Source organism: Emys orbicularis, chromosome 19 (genome assembly GCF_028017835.1).
Source record: "Emys orbicularis isolate rEmyOrb1 chromosome 19, rEmyOrb1.hap1, whole genome shotgun sequence".
Classification (NCBI taxonomy): domain Eukaryota; kingdom Metazoa; phylum Chordata; order Testudines; family Emydidae; genus Emys; species Emys orbicularis.
This window is the reverse complement of record NC_088701.1, coordinates 8,297,665-8,317,220: the sequence shown is the minus strand read 5'-3', so window position 1 is coordinate 8,317,220 and position 19,556 is coordinate 8,297,665. Positions and strand designations below refer to the sequence as shown.

Sequence of the window (19,556 nt, the reverse complement as noted above, 5' to 3'; positions counted from 1 at the left end):
CATCTGACCCTCCTTATACCATCTTTTACAAAGACAAAGTGCAGCTTCGGCTGCACTCAGCCTTTCTCCCTAAAGTTGTGTCTCAATTTCATGCCAATCAAGTCTTTTTCCCTAAGCCTCACGCTAACAGCCAGGAGCAGAGGCTCCACTCTGTGGACTTTCGGCGGACATTGGCCTTTTCTATCAAGTGAATGACGCAGTTTCGTAAATCAAACCAGCTGTTTGTTGTGGTAGTGGGCAGGATGAAGGGCTTCCCGGTGTCCTCTCAAAGGGACCTGCCCCCGTGCTGATGGCACATTCTACAAGAGCGCAGGCTTCCTTGGTCGCATTCCTGGCCCAGGTCCCAACCCAATCCAGATCTGTAAAGTGGCAACGTGGTTCTCAGTCCACACTTTTACTACTTATTATGCTGTTACCCAGCATGCCAGGGACGATGCAGTGTTCGGCAGAGCAGTGCTTCAGTCCAGCGGTTCCATGAACTCCGCCTCCTAGGTAAGGCTCGGGAGTCACCTACTTGGAATCAACATGAGCAAGCACTCGAAGAAAAAACAGTTACCTGCCTCTTGTAACTGTTGTTCTTTGAGATGTGTTGCTCATGTCCATTCCAGGACCCACCCGCCTTCCCCTCTGTCAGAGCAATCCGGCAAGAAGGAACTGGAGATGCGGCGGGTTGGCAGGGCCCTTTATGTGGCGCCATGAAGGTACCACTCCAAGGGGCACCTGAGCCGACCCAATGGGTACCGCTAGGGGAAAAACCTTTTGCTGACTGTCCACGCGACACGCACACACCTACTTGGAATGGACATGAGCAACACATCTCGAAGAACAGTTACAAGAGGTAGGTAACCGGTTTTTTACTTATAATTGAGTCAGTCTTGTACTACCTATGGTTATAACTTGCACCTCTGCTGGCTCTTCCTTAGCAGTCATGTGCCAGAGCCCTAACCCTCTCTGCTGGCCCTACCCAATGCCCCGTTTGACCTTTACATCTTTCTCTCAGTTGCCACGTAATCTGGCTTCTTTCTTTCTAGCGGCTACAATAAAGGTATGTGACTATATGAAGACCTATAGTAAATAGAAATTTCAATGGAAGTATGTAATAGACTAAAAACATTCCGAAAAGTGTTTTATTAATTATTGAAATGAATAGCAATACAGTATTGTTAGCCTTTTAACTATTGGAAAGCTTGTTTTGCTGCTTATTTAAATGTGACCTGCAAAGAAGAAATTTGGGTTTGTTATTAATCTCAGATGTATAAATGTGGCCTGAAAGGAGTGTGTGTGTGTGTGTGTGTGTGTGTGTGAGAAATTTCTTCTTGGGTTTTTACATTAGCAGTTATTTATTATAAAGGTCTTTACTTCTCTGTTGCTGGAAGATGTTAGAGAACTAGCTTGCTTTTATCATACAAGAGCCTGAAACCTGAGCCTTTGAAAAGAGAGAGGATTTTTTGTTCAGATAGTTTAATATTCTGGTTTCAGTTTAATGCCTGTTTAACAAACACTTGAAAGAAAAGCTCTCTATGAAAGTGTCAGCATTCTGCCCCATAAAGTACAGGCTAAGGCAGTGGGCAAACTACGGCCCACGGGTCAGATCTGGCCCGTCAGGGCTTTGGATCCAGCCTGCGGGATTGCCAGCCCTGTGGCGCAGTGGAGCTAAGGCAGGCTCCCTGCCTGCACCCGCCCTGCGCCGCTCCCGAAAGCGGCCGGCACCATGTCCCTGTGGGGGCGGGGGCAGAGGGCTCCGTGCCAGCAGAGGGCAGGCTGGCGGTGTAAGATCAGCATTTTAATTTAATTTTAAATGAAGCTTCTTAAACATTTTGAAAACCTTGTTTACTTTACATACAACAATAGTTTAGTTATATAATATACACGTAGAGAGAGACCCCTTCTAAAAAAACGTTAACATGTATTACCGGCACGCCAAACCTTAAATTAGAGTGAATAAATGAAGACTCGCACACCACTTCTGAAAGGTTGCCGACCCCTGGCCTAGAATATCGCGGAAAGTAATAATGGACCTTTATTAATAGGAGTAATTTGGAAAAGCCGCAGTAGATGTATTTGTTTCAGGAAAAAAATGCTGGAATGCTATAAACATTCAAGTAGTTAGGCCTGGAATGTTTTTTATAACCAGACAGTTTGGTGCAACTACAGGGCTGTCCCTAGGGGGCAGGGCAAGCGGGGCAGCTGCCCAGGATGCAAAGCTGGGGAAGGAGGGGGGAAGTGGTAGGGGATAGAACCCTGCAGCGGACCTGATATTGCCAACCGTACTTCTGCGCTGCTGGTGGTGGCAGTGCTGCCGTCTGAACTGGGCAGCCGGAGAGTGCTGGATGTTGGCTGGGCATCCCGCTCTGAAGGCAATGCTGCTGCCAGGAGCAGCAGCGCAGAAGTAAGGTGACAGTACTATGCCTGCTGCAAGGCTCTACTCCCTAGTGTGTTTCTCCTCATTTTTTCATCCCCGCCCCATCCCCCAGCTTTGCACCTGGGCATCTGCCTCCCTTGCCCTGCCCAAAACTCTTCAAGATCATTTAATGTAATAATGGGAGGGGAGCGGGAGGAGGAGAGTGTGTTGCAAACCTCAATGTATGCAAAATCATGAACTGTGCAAAGTAAGCTAATTTAAAACAAAATTGCGGTGGAAGCCTAATATTGTGGAATCCGCAATATCGCAAATGAAGTCGGACCTTACTCATTATAAAATGACCTAGTAACTTGGCCATTCTCCAGTCTGCAGTATTGGATTCCTTTTACAGGCTGTGAGTCAGCACTTTCGGGTGAGTCATGTTTTTTAGTCATGTGCCCTTATTGTAGGGACTGATGAGAGGAACAAAGACTCAGTGGAGGAGAAACTCAGTCTGAAGCCAGAAGACAGTATACTTCCTGTTTCCTGAGGCTAGTGGTGCACTTACTGATTAGAGTGAGGATTGTTTGTTTCACTTACACTGACTTTTCTTTCTGGAAACATCTGAGTTGCTGCTAATGGCTTATAATCTTAGTTCTTCAGATAAATTAAAAATGTGAAATGAACAGTGTCAAATAAATCTTCAGTTTTTATTTTACACTCCATTCAACACCTTTTCGAGCTTGACATTTTACTTTGGATAAAATTTTCAAAGCGCTTAAGTGATGTAATGGCCTGTCTCATTGACACTTAAATCACTTTTGAAAATGGAACGTAGGTCACTTAAGCACTTTTTGAAAATTTTATCCTCTCCTCACCACCAGTAGGTAAATGGCTTGTTGATGTTGCCTCTGTTTGCTTGGATTTAAAATGGATGGAATCTGGTTAAATTGAAATGTATTTTGGAAAAAAAAAATTAGGCTTGACCATTTCAGATGACCTGCCCCATTTTTGCTGTAAGGTTATGTGATGAATACCCTAAAAATGCCCAGGTTGTATGGGTATTGGCACAGAAGAGAACCTACTACACGTACATTTGTGTGCCTGTGGTTGGGATGTTAAGTTCCCAGAAGTCATGGTGGGCTTGGTCCCATGCTTCTGGCACACCTCAGCATCCATCTGAAAACAGAGGAGGATCCATTTTCTGCCTGAATAACCTCTTATATTAAATTGTTTTAGACACAGGGTGCCTCAGTTAGCTCATTTAAGCGAATATGCAGGTCATTTTAATTGCTGGATTACAAATAGCCCAAATAAAGTAGTGGGAAAAGAAACTTTTTTTGTTTTTTGTTGTTGTTTTTTTGGACTGTGACAAATAAGGGGACACCTGGAGGCAGCTTGTTCAGAATGCAGACTAATACATGTGTCTTATTTTAAAAATATTACACTTCCACATGTGCTACCCAGGAGCCACAGCTTTTTTCTGGAGCATGCCTTATTCACACACTCTTTTTGAAACCACTTGGTTTTCCAGCTTCATGCTGTTAATGGAAGCATCTTGAAACATCTGACTAGCATAATTGCTCTGACATAGAATCCTAGAATATCAGGGTTGGAAGGGACCTCAGGAGGTCATCTAGTCCAATCCCCTGCTCAGAGCAGGACCAATCCCCAACTAAATCATCCCAGCCAGGGCTTTGTCAAGCCTGACCTTAAAAACCTCTAAGGAAGGAGATTCCACCACCTCCCTAGGTAACCCATTGCAGTGCTTCACCACTCTCCTAGTGAAATTTTTTTCCCTAATATCCAACCTAAACCTCCCCCACTGCAACTTGAGATGATGCAACATGATGTTGTTGCAGTATATCCTACCCCTAGCATCTTGAATGTTTTGTTCTGTGTGTCTAGGAAATGCAGCTCAGAGCTCGCCCACCTGCTTAACATCTTGTTCGCCTTTTACTTTCACAAGACTGTTGTGTCCTGGTGCTCTCTCCTTACCTGTGATTGTTCGTTCAGAGTGAGTGTGAGTGTGTGTATAAGTGTGTGTGTTGGTAAAGCTTTCTCTGACTTCTTTTTTAGGGGTCCTGTTTGACTGTCTTTGTCCTCTCCTCTTCTCCCTCTATACCCTATCTCACTGGGTGAGGTCATCCACTCTCACTGCATCGACTACAGTTTCTGTGCTGAACTTGCAAATCTATCTTTCTGTTCCTGGCCCATCTCTTGATCCAGGCTGTCACCTCTGCCTTTATTTTAAAGGTATCCAGGATAACTGGTGTGCACAACACAGAAGTGGTACCTTCTTTTGATACCTTCCTAGTTTATACCAACACTCTCTTGGGCATGGCTTCTCTCTTACAGAAACTTTCTCCAGCATGTCATTCTGGGGCTGACCTTTTTAATTTGGCAGGACCATGTAGCAGCAACGTTAAACTGACCATTTACAACTGACTGCTCGATCTCCCTCTCTTCCAACTGTCATGTTTGTACTTCGTTTCACTAGTTTTTCCTTTCTAATTCCTGAGAATTCACATCTGCTGTCAGCTTAAACTTGATATGGCTAAAGCTCTCCCCCACTACTGAACACATCACCATCCATCCTGTCTCAAACCCATAACCTGTGGGGTCCTATCTCATCCAGGCAATATTCACATTCTGCTGCTGCTTTCACAATTTTTTTAAGACCCTCTTGTCCATACTCCTATCCAGGCTCCTGTTATCTCCCACAACTTCTCTGGCTTCCTTGATAGCTGCTGCTCCATGCCTCTCCTTTAAACACAGAGCTTCTGAGATCACCTGGATCCATCATTCTGACCATGTCGGCCTCCTTACCTCGAATCCTTTGTTTTGCTCCCCGTTCTCCACCACATCAAATTCAAGCCTTGGGGGGAGGGATAGCTCAGTGGTTTGAGCATTGGCCTGTTAAACCCAGGGTTGTGAGTTCAATCCTTGAGGGGGCCACTTAGGGATCTGGGGCAAAAATCAGTACTTGATCCTGCTAGTGAAGGCAGGGGGCTGGACTTGATGACCTTTCGAGGTCCCTTCCAGTTCTATGAGATAGGTATATCTCCATATATTATTATTAAGCCTTCAAAGCCCTTCACAGCTATTCATCCTCACTCATTTGACTGTCTCTTGTCAAACTCCGAAGGATGACAGCCTTAGAACCCCATTTGCACGTTTGTCCCATAACCACCTCTGTTTTTTCCTCTCTATAGCTCCCCTTATGTGTGGATCACCGGTAGCTTTTTTTCAGTATAGCCTATCAGCACCCTCTCCTGACCAGTCTGATGCATTGCAGCCACATTGTTTTCTGCATCTGCACTCAGAGCAGAGGTCCCTCCAGAGCATTTCATGGCAGGCTGGAAAAACAGAGAGTCCAAAGTCTTTCTGTTCTGCAAGGGTGAGTTTGAAAGACTGTTTGTTTTAAGATGAAAACAGAAGCCAAAATAATTCAGTCTTTTTCCTCTGAAAGGAAAGCCTAGCACATCTTTAGCAAACAGAACTTAAACATCAGAGGGGTAGCCGTGTTAGCCTGGATCTGTAAAAAGCGACAAATAGTCTTGTGGCACCTTATAGACTAACAGACATATAAACAGGTTAGCCTTTTTGTCTGAAGAGTAAATTGTAGTAAAACAGTCTATTGTGAAGCTCTCTTCAGGCTGACTACAATCCCACCATGAACAAATATGAAAGAAACATAATCTCTCTTCCTTGGAGCAAGTCTTTCCAGGCTGGGTATACTCACCATGTGAACAAATCAAAGAAAAACAAACTTAGTTTCTTCACTAACTTTTGCCTACTGGTGTGGCACAAACTTTCCCAGAGGCCCACCGCACAGGATGATCTATTTACTCCCAGCAATAGTAGCAGCTGCCTTCCTGTTTCAATATTTGCTCCAGCCTGTGTTGCTTGAAGGGTAACAGGCCCTAGCTGACTCTGAATCTGTTCATTGATCCGTGTCTTCCCATCTTGAAGCCTCCTGGCTTCCTTCCTTGGTCATGCCCTGAACTGTAGTGGTCCCCTTAGGGATAGTATATTCTATCACAGCAATATTTCCCTTAATTACACTTTTATCTGTTTAAGTTTTTAAAGCAGTTTTGAAATTGTCTCGTTGTAGTAGTAAGGCAGTTGTCTCGTCTCTTATTTTCCATGTTGGCACCAAAAAATAAAAAAAAAATCCCCTGTCAGGGGAGAAACTTTAAACATTAAATTGTTAATTAACATTTTACTAGGCAGCATTTTATGGGTGCAAAAAGTCACATTAGTGACTGTTAAACTGTCTAGTAATGTGCTTTTGCTCCTCGCATTATGGGTGAAAAATTAAGCTAGTAAAATGGTCTTGTTAATGCATAGTAAAATCTTAATTTATACTTACCCTGCTGCAGCTATTATTGGGAAATGCTGCTCTCTTTTGAGCACCTGTAGATTTACCAAATACAAATCTTACCAGGTTCTTAAGATTTTTTTGTTCCCTCCCAAGGCACCTCTATCCCATTTTGCTCCAGGGAAAGACTTGTGTCCTTTCCATGAGACAGGCGGTAGTTCTGGGGGGTTTCTGGTCAACTGCTAGAGACAAGACAGATGAGCTACTCATCTCATCTGAGACTCCACAATATTCAGATTACATCAAGTGGCAAATCAGTTCTGTGACTTTTGGCTTCTCCTTGTGAGACAGTTCCATCATATTAACCAAGAATGTTTGTATTTGGTAAAATCTTAGCTGAACAGCTTGTCAGTTTTCATCCTGTTTGTTATGTATATGGAAAAGGTGTGTGTAGAACAGAGCCCTCTCTGGCTCTGTTGAAATGGCAGGAGAGTCCAAGCAAGACATCCAAGAAAGCATGTTTAGTGCAAAACCCTCTAAACGTTCGAGCTAAACTTTTAAATTGGAGATGCTATAGGTTGTCCCCTTCCCATGCCTAGTAACAAGGTTTCAATGCAGCAGGTACTATTTGCCTTGATAATCACAGTTACAGTATCTCATGAATGATTTCAGGATTTAGTGAGTACCAGGCTTCTCTGGATAACTTAAATCTGTTATATGAAGTTGGACCATCTTCTTCAGCAGAGACTTAAGTAGGATTTGTGAATGGCTGGCCCAGAGAGAGTGAAATAAATGACTTGGGTGCTAGGGAAAGACATGGAAATAATCCTTACCTCAGCTGTTTTACACTGAAAACTTATGTTCCTCTTTGAGTGATGTCCCTGTAGGTGTTCCACTTTAGGTGTTCGTGCGCCCTGGAGCTCGTAATCTTGCGCCGCTTCAGGCAGGTATCTGGCACTGTGCGACCAACCCCTCCTCAGTTCCTCCTCTTCCGCCATTGACTCAGGTCGGAACAGCTAGCAGCCCTTTCAGCTTATTCTGAGTAGGATAGGTTTATCATTCGTGTGCTCCTTCATGTTTTGGCCACCATTCCAGAGGACATGCTTCCATTCTGATGACGCTTGTTTAAAAAAAAAAAAAAAAAAAGCGTTAATTAAATTTGTGACTGAACTCCTTGTGGGAGACTTGTATGTCCTCTGCTCTGTTTTACCTGCATTCTGCCATATATTTCATGTTCTAGAAGTCTCAGATATTGACCCAGCACACGTTGTTCATTTTAAGAACACTTTTGCTGCACATTTCACAAAATGCAAAGAAGGTATCGATGTGAGATTTCTAACGATAGCTACAGCACTCGACCCAAGGTTTAAGAATCTCAAGTGCCTTCTAAAATCTGAGCGGGACGAGGTGTGTAGCATGCTTTCAAAAGTCTCAAAACAGCAACGCTGAAACAGAAACTACAGAACCCAAATTACCAAAAAAGAAAATCAACCTTCTGCTGGTGGCATCTGACTCCGATAATGAAAATGAACATGTCGGTCTGCACTGCTTTGAATTGTTATCAAGCAGAACCCGTCATCAGCATGGACGCATGTCCCCTGGAATGGTGGTTGAAGCATGAAGGGACATATGAATCTTTAGCTCATCTGGCACGGAAATAACTTGCGACGCCAGCTACAACAGTGCCATGAGTATGCTTGTTCTCACTTTCAGGCGACATTGGCAGCATTATCTCCTGCAAATGTAAACAAACTTGTTTGCCTGAGCGATTGGCTGAACATGAATGAAGTAGGACTGAGCGGACTTGTAGTTCTAAAATTTTACATTGTTTTATTTTTGAGTGCACTTTTTTGTACATAATTCTACATTTGTAAGTTCAACTTTCATGATAATGAGATTGCACTACAGTACTTGTATTGGGTGAATTGAAAAATACTATTTTTTACAGTGCAAATATTTGTAATCAAAAATCTAAAGTGAACACTGTACACTTCGTATTGTGTTGTAATTGAAATCCATATATTTGAAAATGTAGAAAACATCCAAAAAGATGTAAATAAATGGTATTTTATTATTGTTTAGCAGTGTGATTAGTCGTGATTAATTTTTTAATCGCTTGACAGTCCTAGTTTAAACTAGTTAGCTTTATTCTTTTGTCTCCGTCCTCTCCCCCCCCCCCCCCAAATAAAAATTGTTTCTCTTCATAGGATTGCAGGTTTCCGTTCAACTGTCACTGTAGAGTAGTAGTTTTTCTCCCCCTGACCTCCCTTTACAGGGAGAAAATGCTCCCTGAGGGGCATGCCTGCCTCCTCAGGGTTCAAACACTGCCTTACTTACAGACTTTCAATACCAGTTTCAGACAGACACTCTGTGTGTCTGCTGTCTTGGTGAGACAGGTATACCGCAGAAGTGCTTGCACTGCCACAACCTCAAAGCCCACACCAGGAAGGCGAGAGACCTTCAACTTAAACTCTTCCTCATGGAGAAGTCTCTCCGCCCTGCTTCTGAGCCCGAGGTACACACCCTTCATGGCCAGAGATCTCCAACAACAGCCTCTGACAGGGCCTTTCTTCCATGGTCCAGGCTCCCAACCAACTGCCAAGAAGGCAGCAAAAAAAAAAAAAAAAAAAGGTACAACGACCCTGACTCATGAGTTGGCCAATAAAAGGCGCTCCTCCAACGGGCAAACAGCTTCAGTACCAACTGCACCAGGTCCTCCCATCACTGAAATAGCAGGATGATCTGGCACTGTTGGTGCCAAGAAAACAAAAGATGCCAAGCGGCCGAGCTCTGACACAGGCAGCAAGGAGAAACTGAAACCCCATACTACAGTACTGGCGGAGCTGATCAAACACCCAGTACCGAGAGTCTCAGCACTTCCGCAGATGATGGCACCACCTAGTACAGGCACCACACACCTGGGGCCGCACAACGGCACCGACGAGAAGATTGCAACATCTGGTACGGATTCCTATGATGCCAGTGGTACCAATGCCATTGACACCTTGCTGCTAGGGTCTGCCATTCTCGGTACCAACAGTACCTCAGGAACACTCAATACCAAGTCAATCCACCTCTCCATGTCTTTCCGGTCTGCCATTTTCGAGCGATGATGATGTTCTACACTCTCCACAGCATTCCTCTCCTGTGAGTGCTCCCATCAAATCAGTTCCTGCGCACAAGGGCTACCTGGTTGACCCGAAGTACCACCCCTGGTGTGGGCACCCCTGGATGCCACCTATACCCTTCTTTCCATAGTGGCCGTTTTGGAGTCCAGGAACGGCTTACCCGCAACAATACAGACCTATTGGCCCACCCAGAGAGAGAGCACATTCACCCTTATCGACGGCACAGGGACCATCTGAACCTACAGAATGGGGCTGAAGAGGAGGAGGAATTCTCTGACCAGGACACCGCACCTGAGGCTCACTTCTCCTCATCTTCGCCTGATGACACTATCCTGTCCCCGCCTCCCAACACATGAGATGATTTCAAGCAATTCCAAGACCTCTGTAAGAGAGTTGTGAGTTCACTGGATATTTCGCTCGAAGAAGTCCAGGAAGCATGGCATCATAGACATACTGCACACACCTACTTCCTCCAAAATCTCTCTTCCTATGAATGATGTGATTATGGTACCAGTGAAGTTAATCTGGCAGACCCCAGCAAGAGGCCTAATTAAAAAAATACTACATGATTGCGAAGGGAACTGAATTTCTCTTCTTGCGGTCAATGAGCAGGGCAGACGACAGCTACCCCCAGGAACATGCCATATGAAAAGAATTGGAAGAGGCTCAATCTCTTTGGCCGCAAAGCATGCTCCTTGGTGACCTTACACTTGAGAATAGCTAACTAAGAAGTGTTACTAGCTAAGTATGATCATAATAATTACGCAAAATTCTCTTGAATGTATTGATTTTATTCTGGAAGAGAGAGAGCAATTCAGATCATTTGTATCAGAAGGACAACTCATAACCAGGATAGCATTACAGGCTGCTCTGGATTTGGTGGATAGAGCAGCGAGGTCCATAGCCACCAATGTGATTATGAGAACGGCTTCCTGGCTCCATCTTTCTGGGTTCCCTGAACCAGTACAGTTGATGGTCGAAGACCTGCCATTCGAAGGACCCAAATTCTTTGCGGCCAAAACAGGCGAGTCGCTACATACTCTCAAGGGCGGCATTACGATCCCTGGGTATTTACACACCTAGAACCAAATGAAGACAAGGAAATTATCAGGCCCCTCGAAGATTCCACCCCCTCCTTATGCACAGTGCCACAGATATTATGACCACCAGGGGCAGAAACAGAAAACATTGAGGGGAGGACTATCTACCCCCTCAAATACTACATCCCAACCATCGGCCTCCAGACAACAAATTTGAGGCCTTGGTGGAGGGCCTGTGAACCCTGCATCTTTCAATGCTGGAACCATCTACAATCTTCAAACTTTTTGGAGATCGCTTAATAGAATCATAGAATATCAGGGTTGGAAGGGACCTCAGGAGGTCATCTAGTCTAACCCCCTGCTCAAAGCAGGACCAATCCCCAACTAAATCATCCCAGCCAGGGCTTTGTCAAGCCTGACCTTAAAAACCTCTAAGGAGATTCCACCACCTCCCTAGGTGACCCATTCCCAGTGCTTCACCACCCTCCTAGTGAGAAAGTTTTTCCTAATATCCAACCTAAACCTCTCCCACTGCAACTTGAGACCATTACTCCTTGTTCTGTCATCTGGTACCACTGAGAACAGTCTAGATCCATCCTCTTTGGAACCCCCTTTCAGGTAGTTGAAAGCAGCTATCAAATCCTCCCTCATTCTTCTCTTCTGCAGACTAAGCAATCCCAGTTCCCTCAGCCTCTCCTCATAAGTCATGTACTCCTAATAATTTTTGTTGCCCTCCGCTGGACTCTTTCCAATTTTTCCACATCCTCCTTGTAGTGTGGGGCCCAAAACTGGACACAGTACTCCAGATGAGGCCTCACCAATGTTGAATAGAGGGGAATGATCACATCCTTTGATCTGATGGCAATGCCCCTACTTATATAGCCCAAAATGCTGTTAGCCTTCGTAGCAACAAGGGCACACTGTTGACTCATATCCAGCTTCTCATCCACTGTAACCCCTAGGTCCTTTTAGGCAGAACTGATGCCTAGCCATTCGGGCCCTAGTCTGTAGCAGTGCATGGGATTCTTCCGTCCTAAGTGCAGGACTCTGCACTTGTCCTTGTTGAACCTCATCAGGTTTCTTTTGGCCCAATCCTCTAATTTGTCTAGGTCCCTCTGTATCCTATCCCTACCCTCCAGCGTATCTACCACTCCTCCCTGTTTAATGTCATCTGCTTCCTTCCATTCTACCCAATCTGGAAAACTATTACATCAGACAGATGGGTATTAGAAATTATCCAGAGTGTTACTCCATCCCCATTACCTCCAGATTCCCCTACCCACTCTCCCTCCCCGTCCCTCTTTAGGGGCCCCTCTCACGAACATTTACTGCAACAAGATGTAGCCACCTCTTACACCTAGGAGCAGTAGAACCCATCCCAACAGAATATAGAAATAAGGGATTCTCTTCATACCACTTTCTCATGCAGGAAAAAAAAACAGGAAGGTGGCGACCCATCCTTGCCTACGGCGACTCAACAAGTTTGTGAAGAGACAGCGATTCAAAATGGTCACACCAGGTACCATAATTCCAGTGCTAGAAAGGGGGGATTGGTTCTCAGCCCTCGACCTCCAGGACGTGTATTTTCGTATAACCATCCATCCCTCACATTGGAAGGTTCTCCAATTTGCAGTAGCGCAGGAACATTTCCAAGACAAGGTCCTACCCTATCCACTTCCCCTTGGGTATTTTCAAATGTCTTAGCTGTTGTAGCTGCCTACCTCCGCAGAAAAAGGAATCATGATACACCTCTACCCCAATATAACGCTGTGCTCGGGAGCCAAAAAATCTTACTGCGTTATAGGTGAAACCGCGTTATATCGAACTTGCTTTGATCCACCGGAGTGCGCAGCCCTGCCCTCCCGGAGCGCTGCTTTACCACGTTATATCCAAATTTGTGTTATATTGGGTCGCGTTATATCGGGGTAGAGGTGTATTTCCGTAGTTGGATGACTGGCTGCTGAAACTGCCGACACTGCAAGCAGCATTAGAGTCCACCGAACAGACAGTAACTCTATTTACTAGGTTAGGCCTTCCAATAAATATAAAAAAATCAACTCTGACACCAGTACAAGAACTAGAGTTTATTGGGTTCTATCTCAAGTCTCCCTAGGCGACGACCTATCTACCAAGAAAACGATTTCTGATTTTAACCAACCTGATCTCCACAACGTGAAACAGTCCATAAGGATCTGCCAGAACTTGACTGCAATTTCTAGGCCACAGGGCTGCCACGACCTTCGTCGTCAGACATGCAAGGTTACACATGCGGTGTCTACAAACTTGGCTCCAGACAAACTGTCCCACGCAAGCACAATATAAACAAGCACATCACAATGTTGAACAAATAAGACTCCCTTATTTATCCACGGTGTCTGCAGGGGGGTGCCCTTTGTACAGAATCGGCCAACGCTCACTATCACCACAGATGCATCCATCCGGGGTTGGGGTGCATACTAAACTCACGTTCTGTCCAGGGCCGGTTGAATCCAATCTTCATATAAATCTTTTAGCGCTATGAGCTGTTCGAAACACCTGCTCCCATTTCTTACCGATTGTCAAAGGCAAGACCGTATAGACCAGTGGTCTCCAACCTTTTTATGCACAAGATCACTTGACCTGTTTGCCACATGAGGCAACAAAGTGCCTGTGACTCTGCTTCTTCCAGAATCATAGCCTGGGCTCGCTTGCAGATGCATTTCTCCTCCCCTGGACGGAACATCTGCTGTAGGCATTCCCACCGTTCCCACTCGTGCACAAGGTCCTGCTCAAGATCTGCAGGGACAAGGCGGTGGTCATACTGGTGGCATTGGCATGGCCTCACCAACACTGGTACACCACACTCCTGGAGCTGTTGGTGGACGCCTCATCGCACTGACCCTGGTCCCGAACCTGATCACCCAAGACCACGGTTGCCTTCATTACCCCAACCTCCAGTCCCTTCAGCACATGGCTTCATGGCTAAACCCCATGGAACTCGTGCTCAGAGCCTGTTAGGGAGGTCTTGTTTGGTAGCAGAAGCCCTCCACCAGGGCCACCTACCTGGTCAAGTGGAAAAGGTTTGCAATCTGGTGCCCTCAGGGCCGCACACCTCAGCTGCAGGTGCCCATATCTCTCATCCTGGACTATCTATTGCACTTAAAACAGCAAGGTCTGGTGGCATCGTCCATCAAGGTGCACTTGGCAAGCATTTCTGCCTTCCAGCCAGGAGCAGCTGGGTGTTCCGTTTTTGCCAACCCCATGGTTGGACATTTCCTGAGAGGTCTGGAAAGGCTGTACCCTCAGGTTAGACAACCGGTCCTGGTGTGGGACCTCTGCCTGGTCCTTTCACACACACACCTCCTCCCCCCACGTTGGAGCCCCTGATGCTTTGCTCGCTGCTATACCTATCATAGAAGGTGGTCTTCCTAGTCGCCATTACTTCGGCAAGGAGGGTATCGGAGCTTCAAGCCCTCCCCTCCGACCCTCCCTACACTGATTTCTTTAAGGACAAGGTGCAACTCAGGCCTCATCCAGCATTTCTTCCAAAGGTGGTGTCTCAGTTCCGTTCCAACCAGGACATTTTTCTTTTACCCTAAGCCTCACTCAAGTAGCTGAGAACAGAGGCTTCGCTCACTGGACATTTGAGCGCTGGCCTTTTTACATTGACCGCAAAAAGCTGTTCCATAAATCGAACCAGCTGTTCGTGGCGGTAGCAGACTGGATGAAAGGACTCCCGATCTCGTCGCAGAGGATTTAGTCATAGATCGTGTCATGCATCCGAACATGCTACAACTTAGCCAAAGTTCCAGCCCTGGCACTAATGGTGCATTCCACAACGGCACAGGCCTCCTCGGCGGTGTTCCTGGCCTAGGTCCCAATTCAAGAAATCTGCAGGGCAGTGACGTGGTCCTCGGTTCACATGTTTTCCTCTCATTATGCTATCACCCAGCATGCCAGAGATGATTCAGCATTCGGCAAAGCGGCGTTTCAGTCAGAGATTCCGTAACTCCAACCCCACCTCCTGGGTAGGGCTTGGGAGTCACCTAATTGGAATCGACATGAGAAAGCACTCGAAAGAAAAAATGGTTACTCACCTTCTCGTAACTGTTGTTTTTTGAGATGTTGCTCATGTCCATTCCAAATCCTCTGTTGGAGTAGCCAGCAAAAAGGAACTGAAGAGGCCATGGAGGCGCCACTCCCAGGGGCTCTATAGCTGACCTGACAGGTGCTGCTAGGGGAAAAACTTTCCAATGACTGTGCATGCGGAGCGCACACACCTAATTGGAATGGACATGAGCAACATATCTCGAAGAACAACAGTTATGAGAAGGTGAGTAACCGTGTTTCTTTGGTTTTTTGGTTTTTTTTGGCTAGGTAGCAGAAAGCCCTTGACTAGGGCCACTTATCTGGTCAAGTGAAAATGCTTTACTTACTGTGCCGCCGAGTGTGGCTTCCCTCCTCTGCAAGTGTCCTTACAGTCCATCCTGGACTACCTCCTTTATGTGAAGCATTAAGGTCTGTCGCTAGCCTCTATCAAGGTGCATTTGACAGCGATATCGGTATTCCATCCTCCAATCCAGGGTTGGACAGTCTTTGCCAAGGGTATGACAGATTCAGTGAAGGTCTGGAGAAGCTCTACCCGCAGGTTCGTTTAAATCGCCATGGGATTTAAACCTGGTCTTGTCCAAGCTCACTGGGCCTCTGTTCGAGCCATTGGCAAAATGCTCTCCTCTGCTACTCTCTTTGAAAGTCACCTTCCTGGTAGCAATTACTTTGCTAGAAAGAGTCTAGGTGCTTCAGGTGCTAACATCGGAGCTTCCCTATATTGTATTCTTTAAGGACAAGGTCTGATTGCGCCCCCACTCAGCCTCTTTCCCCAAGGTGGTGTCTTTTTTACAACCAGAACATCTTCCTACAAGTCTTCTGCCCTAAATCGCATAATAGAGAAGAAGAGTGGCATCTGCATTCTCTGGATATTAGAAGTGCCTTGGCCTTTTATATAGACAGGAGAAGACCTTTCTGCAAATCCACATGGCTTTTTGTGAAAGGCCTCCCAGTAACGGTCCAAACAGTCTAGCCATGGAGCATGGCCCATATCCGGGTCTGCTATGAGCAGGCGGTGGTGTCTGGCGCAGGCATCATGAAGGCCCACTCAACAAGGGCTCAAGCATCTTCAGCTGCGTTTCTGGCACATATACCAATACAGGACATCTGCAAGGCAGTGACATGGTCCTCGGTCCACACATTCGAATCCCACTATGCGATCACCCCACAGGCAAAAGATGATGCTAGTTTCAGGAGGGTTGTGCTGCAGTGGACACGACCTTAAACTCCTAACCCACCTCCAGGACTTCTGCTTGTGTGTCTCCCAGAATGGAATCGACATGCGCAAGCACTCGAAGAAGAAAGGACGGTTACTTACCTTTCGTAACTGTTGTTCTTCGAGCTGTTGCTCGTGTCCATTCCATGACCTGCCCACCTGTCCCGCCATAGGAGTTCACAGCAAAAAGGAACTGAAACGGTGCAGGGCCGGTGGCACCACTTATATCGGTGCATAAGTGCTGGCCTCCAGGAGTTGCCAGAGCTGGCCCTACAGATACCACTAGGGGGAAAAAATCTCTGGCAACTGTGCACACGGAGTGTGCGCTCCCGGAATGGACATGAGCAACACATCTTGAAGAACAACAGTTACGAAAGGTAGGTAATGTTCTTATTTCTGTGGAGGATTCACAGGACATCTCGGTGTGCATAAATAATCTTTTTTGCAGGGCGCCCTCTGGCTATCTGTGCCAGGCAATTAGAAGCAGATAGCCACTGTACCTGCACTGGTTATTTCAAGAAAAAATAGCAAATAAAATGTGCCCCCACAATATTGTGAACTGCATACTTACGAGAGGTTCCTTCCCTGCATCATGCTCACCCATGCTGGACTGCTGTGACTGGCTGAACTGCTCTGGGGTTACAAATAGCTCCTGGCTCTCTGGGACAATGGATCCCTTATTTGCCTGTCTCTCTTCCTTGTGCAACACAGTCATCTCAGTGTTGCCTATGTTGGCCCATGACTCTGACTTATCCAAGGTATTCGCACATCTGTTGGGGGTGGTTGTGTGGTCGCTGCCAAATATAGCATGTAGCTCCTTGTAAAAGCGGCATGTTTGTGGCGCTGCACCAGAGCAACTGCTTGCCTTCTTTGTCTTCTAGTATGCCTGCCGCAGCTCCTTGGCTTTCACACAGCACTGCTGCAGGTCCTCTGGTAGCCATTCTGCACTATGCCCCAAGAGATCTGCTCATAGATGTTCACATTTCTATGGCTGGAGCTGAAATGTGTCTGGACAGCCCCTTCTCCCCACAAACCCAGGAGATCCACCACCTCCTGTGTAATCCAGGCAGGCGCGCATTTGGAGTGTGGAACTGGCATGTTTAGCTGGGCAGGCAAGCTCTCCACACCAAGCAAACAGGAAATGGAAATTCAAAATTAGTGGTCCTTTAATAGGGGAGGGGCTTTTTCCATTATACCTGACCACTGGGCAGAGGAGTTGAAGACTGTGACCAGAGTGGTCACAATGGAGCATTGTGAGACACCTCCTGGAGGCCAGTTAAGTTGATGTAAGGAATGCATTGTCTATACTGCTGTTACGTCGACCTAACTACATTGACTTAATCACTACACCTCTCACGGAGGTGGAGCTAAGTTAACGTAGCAGGCGGGATAAGTTAGCGGGAGGGATCTTGCAGTGTAGATACTGACATTATTAAGATGACGAAAGGCAGCTTATGTCGACCTAACTCTGTAGCGTAGACCAGAGCTAAAACTCACACCAGTATCAACTTCCTAGACTCCACGATCAGCTGAAGATAACTATATACAAGAAACTCACAGATCACTACACTTACCTTCACAGATCCAGTAACCACCCCAAACACCCCAAAAATGTTATCTACAGCCAGGCACTCAGCTACCATAGAATGTTTCTTGGAGAAAGTCTGGGATACACACCGTAACACACTTAAAACCATGTTCACCAAACAAGTACACTCCACCAGAGAAGTAGATCACATCATGGAATGGGCTGCCCAATTACCCTAAAAGGACTTGCTTCAGTACGGGGTTGGGGGACGACGACACTGCACTTCCCTACTTGTCACTACCACCCCACACTGCAGTCTGTAGGGGGTATCATTAAACAACATACTTGATGTGGACCACATCTTGAAATAAATCTTTCTTAAATCCCCTCTTCTGGCCTTCATACAACCACCCAGCTTCTTCAAGCAAATCAAAAGCAAGCTACCCTCAGAACAGGACGCACCAACTCAAAGTGGCACCAGACCCTGTCGTAACAGATGCAAAACCTGTAGACATACCTCCGCTACTACAATGATCAGTACCCCTCACAACACACCTTTCAAGATCCATGGGTCCTACACATGCTTATCACGTGGTGTACCTCATCCAGTGCACTAAATGCCCCAGTATCTATGTGGGTGAAACAAACTAATCATCACTACATTCTCAAATGAACTCGCACAGAAAAATGATAAAACAAAAACGCCTGTGGGTGAACACTTTTCATAAAATGGTCACTCCATATCTGATATCTTAGTCCTTTTTCTCAAAGGAAACCTGCGTAATAGCTCCCAAGCTTGTCTTTTGATAGTTAAATTCATAACTTTGTTAGACCCTAAAAATCATTGATTTAATAAAGACACTGGATTTATGGCTCATTACAACAATTTGTAACCCACTCACCTGCCTTTATCCTATGGCTGCAAAGTTTTTAACTGTCCATTTCACCTTCAGTGGTCTCTTGCAATGTGTGTTAACTCTTTTATGCTTGTCTGTTCTACCTTGCATTTAGTTGTGACATTGAGTTCCTTTCCCAGAACTGAAGAAGAGCTCTGTGAGACAAAAGCTTCTCTCTTTCACCAACGGAAGTCGGTCCAATAAAAGATACTGCCTCACCCACCCTGTCGTTACGGTCATCCGTGGTCAGGGATGAAAGTAATATGGAACACTTACTCCAGGCCTTGAGCGGAAGGGGCGGGACTGGAGGTTCACCTCCCCCAGCCAGCCCATCTGCACTGCCTTGCCTGCACGCACCACCTGGGGCTCCGGCCGCCACCGCAGTAGCACTTTAAGGACCCTCAGGAGCAATTTAATGCTTTGCTGCGGCAGCGCTTTAACGTTGACTGTGTACGGGCTTCTTACCGGTATGCCGTACTGGCCTACTTTCACCCCTGTCCGTGGCCTGGTGTTGGATGAGGTGCTTGACTGCATGTAGAAGAGACCCAATAGCATGGTCAGCTGACACTTTGTTGTAACATCTTGCTATAGCTGGATTTTGATCTAGCATGAGTGGTTCAGGGAAGAGATGCCAACACTGCTTTGTGCATCTGAGAGATGTGGCGGTATAGGCTGGTGTTGCTTTCCAAGGTTCTAGAGGGTAGGAGAGGCGCTCTAGGAACAGGCCAGTACTTCTAGTCCAACAGATTAAGCACATAACTGGTTGGGATGTAATACAGTTGTTTAAGACCAATGCTTTCTCTGTCAGCTTCCTTTGGTGTTACATGAAAGCAGTTTTGGTAAATAATGAGAGAAACTTACATTTTGAGAGACTCATATTTTGATGAGATAAAAGTAGTCTGATATCAATATCTGCTCTAATCAATATTTCTGTACGTCTCGTCTCAAGTTTGAACTATCAGTGTTTCTCAATGTTAAACTATAAGAATTAGCAAAG

General features: G+C 46.0%; 1 protein-coding gene across 5 annotated transcripts in view; it reads left to right on the top strand.

Annotated features, from left to right (window-relative positions):
- Positions 1-19,556, top strand: part of LOC135892048 (bromodomain-containing protein 4-like) — a 200,912-nt gene that overhangs the window by 69,935 nt on the left and 111,421 nt on the right. The gene's annotated exons all lie outside the window — the stretch shown is intronic.